The 6,289-nt window shown below is 52.6% G+C and overlaps 1 protein-coding gene across 4 annotated transcripts in view; it reads right to left on the minus strand.

The window, feature by feature from the left end:
• Positions 1 to 1,589, minus strand: part of ACOX3 (acyl-CoA oxidase 3, pristanoyl) — a 37,434-nt gene extending 35,845 nt beyond the window's left edge. Inside the window, exons 1-2 of one of the 4 annotated variants that reach the window (XM_088793104.1) lie at positions 1,428 to 1,589; positions 821 to 913 (exon numbers count right to left, since the gene is read on the minus strand). The gene's annotated coding sequence lies outside the window, so the exon portion shown is untranslated. Of the gene's footprint in view, positions 1 to 477; positions 659 to 805; positions 914 to 1,427 lie in introns of those variants that run through there. The other 3 variants (XM_074320743.2, XM_019711493.3, XM_074320747.2) reach the window with 3 other exon arrangements.
• Positions 1,590 to 6,289: the final 4,700 nt, after the last annotated feature.

The raw sequence follows: 6,289 nt of genomic DNA on the forward strand, positions 1-6,289 counted from the left end.
AACGTCCCTTTTCCCCAAACAGAAGGCAAGGGGAGATCTCCTCATTCTCACTCCTGAACAACAGGGACCAGGAGACGGGGAGAGCGTGGGTGGCCCTGGGGTCGGGGCATGAAGCGCCAAGGTAAACAGGCCGTGTTCTTCGAGAACGGAGTGTCCCCACGTCCCTATGTCCAGACCCACGTGCTCACTTGTTAGTTTCCTGGACGCCCCTCCCTCTCCTGTTCTGGCCGTCCTCATGCATTGAATGTTCAACACCGACTTCACCTCAGTCCTGACCCAGCCTGTCCTCTGTACGCACAGGCTCACCTGGCCAGTGGCCCAAGGGCACCTCTGGCTACAAACCTGCGTGTCATCCTGGAACTCCCCCGTCCTTCAGGCCCCGTAACCCAGTTGGTTACCAAGCCTCTCACTGCCCCTCTTTAACACCTACTGCATCCCTTCATTTCTTTCCGCTCCTATTAGATCTATCATAATAACCTTCAGTTACTGAGCAATCGCGGAGTGCAGTTGATGGCTCGATGATGTAGCAACCTCAAGTACTACCAGTGCTCTCACGTTCCGCTGACGAAACTGGAGCCTGTTAGTGTGAAGTCAGGTGCCCAAGGTCAGGCTGGTTTCAGGCACATCTGACCCCAAACCCCAGGATCCTACGCAACCCGTAGGTCCCCTATGGCCCCATGCCACCTGAGGTCACCAGCATTACTGCACGATGGGCGAGCTGGGGCAAGGGAGGACTCCGCAGCCAGACTGCCTGGCGCAGATGCCAACACGAGAGCTGAGGAGTTGAGTGCAGTAGCTCGCTCACTTAGAAGTCACTTGCCGTCTGTGCTGCGGGAGCGGGACCACACGGTGATCCTAGCCTGGTATGTAGTGTAGTACGGCAGGTCCTCGAATCACACCGCGTCCTTCAACACTGTTTCAGTACAAGGTTGGTGAGATGCGTACAATGTTAACTCTTGTTCACATCAATTAGCCTATGGTACAACTTCGTGATACTCCTGTCCTTTCGCTTACGTTAAGGGAGGGCTTACTGTATCTAGTACCTAGGCTGTTACAATTGACAAGTGGCACTTGGAACAGTTTCCAGCATGGAGCTGTGGCTTTGATATCCTGATGGCGGCAACAGTCGCCTTCAGCCAACTTTCCTCTGACTGTGGAAGCGGTGACTAACAGGCAGAGCTCGTCATTCTGACTCTAGCTGACGGCTGCCCCGTGACCTCAGGGGACAATGTCCCAATCCCTCAAAATGTTTCCCAGGTTTACCCGCCTGCCCGCCGGCCCTGGCCTGCTGTGTGCACCGCAACTGCGCGACGGCAGGGTGTGCACAGGCCCCCGGGGCACCCCCGGGCCCTTGCACGTTCCGTCCCCTCGGCCCGCCGGCACTCGGTCCCCTGGCCCCCGCACCCTCCCGCAGAGGCGGGCTTCACCTTCAGATCTCGCCGTTCGCTCGGGTTCGCGGGTCCTCGCCCCGGGTCAGCGCGCACGGCAGGCGGTCAGTAGATGTCTTTGGGCGGAGCAGACGTCCGAGCGCGGGCGGAGCGCGCGTACCCGCGTCCTGCCCCGCGGCCCGAGCCGCGCCGCCTCTCCACCACCGCCCCCTTTGACGTCATCGCGCCGCTCCGCCCGCCCCCGTCGCCCGGGAAACGCAGATCGCGTTCGAGCTCCGGGACAGCCGAGGTCGTCCGGGTCGTGCCCGCGGCCGGAGAGCCTTCGGGGACGCTCCCGGCGCTCTTCCCAGGTGCCCCCTGCGTAAGAATCCCTGGGATATTTGTTTCGTAGCGGTTCCTGGGGCCCACTCCAGAGCTGCGGGATCAGAACCCCTGGCTGGGGCCTGGAACTGTCGAATTAGCAGGTACTGCCAAGTGCTGCGTAGAGTCAGAGAACCCTGGCGCTACCCAGTTCTGAGAGTGTCCGGGTGCCACTGAGCCCTGGCTGCCCAGCCCAGTAACCGACTCGATAATCCAGCCTTTCCTAGGTTTCTTTCTTTCTGTCTCATGCTTTCCACTTCCGCACTCCTGCCCATGGGGTCAGCTCCCTGGGAAACCCCTGCACGCGAAGCCTTGTCTCACGCTCTGTTTGGGGGAATCCAAACTGAGACACGCTCATGATATGAATCCACCGAGAGACAGTCAGCTGGACTTGGCAATTGGCCCTATAAAGAAAGTCAAAACTTTTTCATTTAAAGGGAACTGGAAGATGGGCAGTGCAGTCATGGGGAAGCAAAAAAGTTCAATTTCAGAGCTGTGTCAAGTTTAAGGTGTTGGTAGGACATCTGTGGAGATGCTGACGTTCTCTACTCCTACTTTGAAATACCGTCCCCTTCATGCCGTGACAACGTTTTTTTCTTCACAGTTGCAACTCTTACTCCAAACAGACTTATAATTAGGGGTATCAGTGGGACCTTCCTGTTGCAAAAGCAGAAGGAAGAGACTGACGGACAAACTAGGGCCTCGTGTGTGCCACACTAAGCTCTCAGAACAGACGCTCCATCCTCTAGGCAGTGTTTCCTGCCAGGGGACTGTGGCATTGCTGCAGGGGGCCCCTGAGCCCAGGAGAGCACCCAGGAATGCAGATCTAATAAGAATGGTCTGATAAAAACACGTACTATTGTTTTTCAGATGTTTGGAGATACTTTTGAGAGTAATAAAAAACCTTTCGTTACAGAATTCACACCTCCTTTAGGTCACAGTTGCTTCCAAAATTACAACTACTAGAAAGTACGTCAGGTTCACATGTTTTACTGACATAAGAAAAACATCTTTCCACTTGGAAATCAGTTGAGTCCACTGTGGGAGTGAGAGAGAGAGCAAAGACATTTCTGAGTGGACACTGGAGGGTCGGCTAAAGGTGAGGATGGAGGAGCACCTGGTGAACTAGTACAGGTGAGAGGTGAGGAGCCCTGGGGCCGGCCTGCAGCCGTGGGGCCAGGGGGGGAGAGGGGGTTATTGTCGGTTCTTCATAAGACTGGGCCTCCTCACAAAATGTACCCAGAGACCATACAAAGCCGATTTTCTCACCCTTTGAATGCCTTCAGGCTCTCCTCCCTTCCCCGCCTCCCTCTTTCCTCCCTCCTCTTCTCACATTTGTCTACACCTACCCTCCCGATTTATCAGGACTGGCTCCTACTAGCAAGTTTTGGCCTCATTTCTTCACTCCATTTAGTTTCCTGTACTGGTGATTGGGTTTAAGAGTTGTTCCCAGCTCTGACCTTAGCTTTGCTTCAGGACCCACCTCAGGTCTTTGCTTGTCAATCATCCGGTACCCAGAACTCAGTCCCCTCCCTGGCCCCAGGTCACCGCTTGGCCTGTATCTGATGGGGATTGTGCCCTGGGCATCCCTAGGTAGAATCGGGTGGGCATTGAACATGTTTTGCACAGTGGTGAGAGAGGGAGAGAGGAAGGGGCCCTGCACTGCTCTGGGTTGTTTTGCTGGGACCTGGGTGGAAGGAGATGCCACTGGGATGGGCATAGGGGAGCAATTCTGGGGAAAGGAAAGGGAGTTTGGTTCTGTCCACACTTTGTTAGCTAGTTCTCCGTAAAACTGCCAGGAGCTGCAGTGGAGCTGGTGTAAACAGCAGGGGAGGTGAGAGCTCTGTCCTAACTCAGCTAATGACCTGGCAGGCCTCTAGTGGAGCTCTGCCATCAGTCCCCACCCACCCACTCCTCTCATTTTGACATCTGTTCCTCTCCTTTCTGTGTGGCACACCCGTTGCCTGCTCATTTTCAGTCATTGGCTCTATTGGCCGTCATTGCTAACTGCAATTATTTGAACACATTGTTAACACTAAAGTTTGCCCCCAGACTCGGGCATTTGTCTCTCCTTATCCCCTTCCTTCTTCCTCCACCACCACCGCCACCTCCCTCACTGATTCAGCAGTCACGGAAGGGTAGTTGGAAAGCAGCCACAACTCCCTGGGTTGGGATGGGCCATGATGATTCAATGCCAAGTGTGGGGTTTCAGAGCGCTGCCATGGCCGCCAGCACCCAGCACCAGCGTCCTTCCCCCTAGTAATGTCGCATCACACAGTAGGCCCCTGAGTGTGGTACTGGGGAAGAGCAAGGCTCTGCTGGAGTGGGCGGAAGCCCATGTTCAATCGCATGATGGGGTTGGCACTCGGAAACTCAGAGCACAGAGGGCCTCCCCGCCAGCCTCGGACACGGTGTTCCCCCCCTCCACCCAGCTTCCAGCACTTAGGGGATGAGGGCCCGGTGTGTGATGTGTGGGGAGACCCTTGAGTCTCTTTAGAGATGCCCTGTCCGATGCAGTAGCCCCCAGCCTCCTGGGGCTACTTGAATTTAAATGTGCATTAGTGAAAATTAAATACATTTAACATTCAGTTCCCTAGTTGCATTAGCTACATTGCAAGTGCTCAGTAGCCAGATGTGGCTACTGTATTTGTGAAAAATAATAAGCAGAAACTTCATTTAAATGGAAATTGGGACAGTCTGTAGGGGGAGCTCTCCTGTTGGAGTCTTTACCCCAAACAGGAAAAGACTACTTTCCCTCCCCCAGCTACCACTCAGCCAATGAACAGCGACTACACTAACAATTCCCAGTTTCCTCTCTGTGTAGGACAGCCCCGCTGAGCCCCCTTTCCTCTATAAAAGAACATTCCTCTCCTTTGTTGTCGGAGACTTGAACTTGTGGTTCACCCCTAGACCATGTGTCCTGAATTGTAATTCTTTGTTGTTCCCCAATAAACCCATTTTGCTGGAGGAACATCTGGCTGTTTATTTGTTCAAGGTCAACACTGGACAATTCAGATATAGAACATTTCCATCCTCACAAAGTTCTATAGGATAGTAATGTCTAGAGACCACTCCCAAACCCAGGCCATGGGCAGCAACCTTGCCCTAAACCTGGACCTTGCCAGCTTCTGCCCAGCAGCCTCTGGTTGGGGCTCTGCTTCTCCCCAGAGAGACAGTCCTGGACAGCCTGCCATCTACACAGCTCTCCGGCCACATTCTCTTCACTTAGACACCTTTTCATTCAGCAGTTAATCATTGGGCGACTCCTATACGCCAAAAACTAAGCTAGGGCTATGGTGATAAGCCAAACAGGGTTCCTGCCCTAAGGATGCTTGTGCTTCAGAGGGAGGAGACAACACACAATGTTTGGATAATTACAAAAAAACAGTAATAAGATATAAAGAACCTGGGGGTTATTTAGTTGGGAGGTCAGGGGAGCCTTGTCTGAGGAGGGGACATTTAATCTGATTTCTTAATTGGGAGAAGATAGGGAACGAGCATTCCAGGCAGAGGGAACACCTAGAGAAAAGCTCTAGGGGTGAGAATGAGGGAATGAGCTCGGCGAGTTCCAAAAACAGCGGCTGTGGTGGGAGCTGAGCAGGTGAGAGGAAGGGGAAGTGAAGTTAGAAGAGAAGGCAGAACCAGTTTGTGTGGGATGTTGGAGAAGGTAGGCAAGAGGCAGGTTAACGGTATTCTTAGTGCACTGGGTGGGTTTCCAGCAAGGAACTGACACAGTCTCATGCAAGAATACCCACCCGTATTGAACTGGACTTTTTCACCTCCCTGGAAACATTGGCCTCTGGATTTCTGCCCTGTCACTGCCAAGCCCTTGGCCTCCAGGTCTCTGCTCAGCGATGGATCACTTCCTGCTAGGCCCATGGTACATGCAGCAGAACAGCAGGACTCAGTCAGTGCCAGGACGCAGGGAGGCCTCAGCGCCACAAAAGGGCCCAGACGTGTTGGAGCACAGAGCCTGAGAAAAGAAATGTCTGGGGACTCGAGCTCATATTTAAAGGAAACAGCATTCTTGCTGTACATGAGAAATCAGAGCGGACACCTTGCCTTGCTGCTGTTTTCTTAGGGACATTACATACCAAGCCAAATGAAAAAAAAAAACAAAAGCACTTTGCCTCCTCAGAGCAACTAAAATAACCAGAAAGCCCAGTCTAACACCAGTCCCCTAAGTCAATGAAGCTTCTCCTGTAAGTTGCAAATGCCCTAATGAAACATTGCTCCTGGTTGCAGTAACACCGACTGCAGGTATGTGTTGCTTTTTGCAGAGAATATGGGAGAGGGACTTGTTTTGTTCCAATCTGAAGAAATTACTATACTTTTGGGAACTATTTAGTTTTGTTCTGTGCTCTTTATTTAGACAACCAGGTGTTCTGAGGTCAGGACTCCCTTGCAGATTTTTCCTTTATTTACAGTGTTAGTTCTACTTCACTCAGTGGTCACCTAGTCCTCCTTTCACAACACTTCTTTTGAGATAGGAGGAGACTTAGAGAGTAAACAATTTGCTTCTGTAATTTTTTTAAAATAAT

The sequence above is a fragment of the Rhinolophus sinicus genome, chromosome 1 (assembly GCF_057876585.1).
Source record: "Rhinolophus sinicus isolate RSI-liver-muscle chromosome 1, RSI-T2T, whole genome shotgun sequence".
NCBI lineage: Eukaryota > Metazoa > Chordata > Mammalia > Chiroptera > Rhinolophidae > Rhinolophus > Rhinolophus sinicus.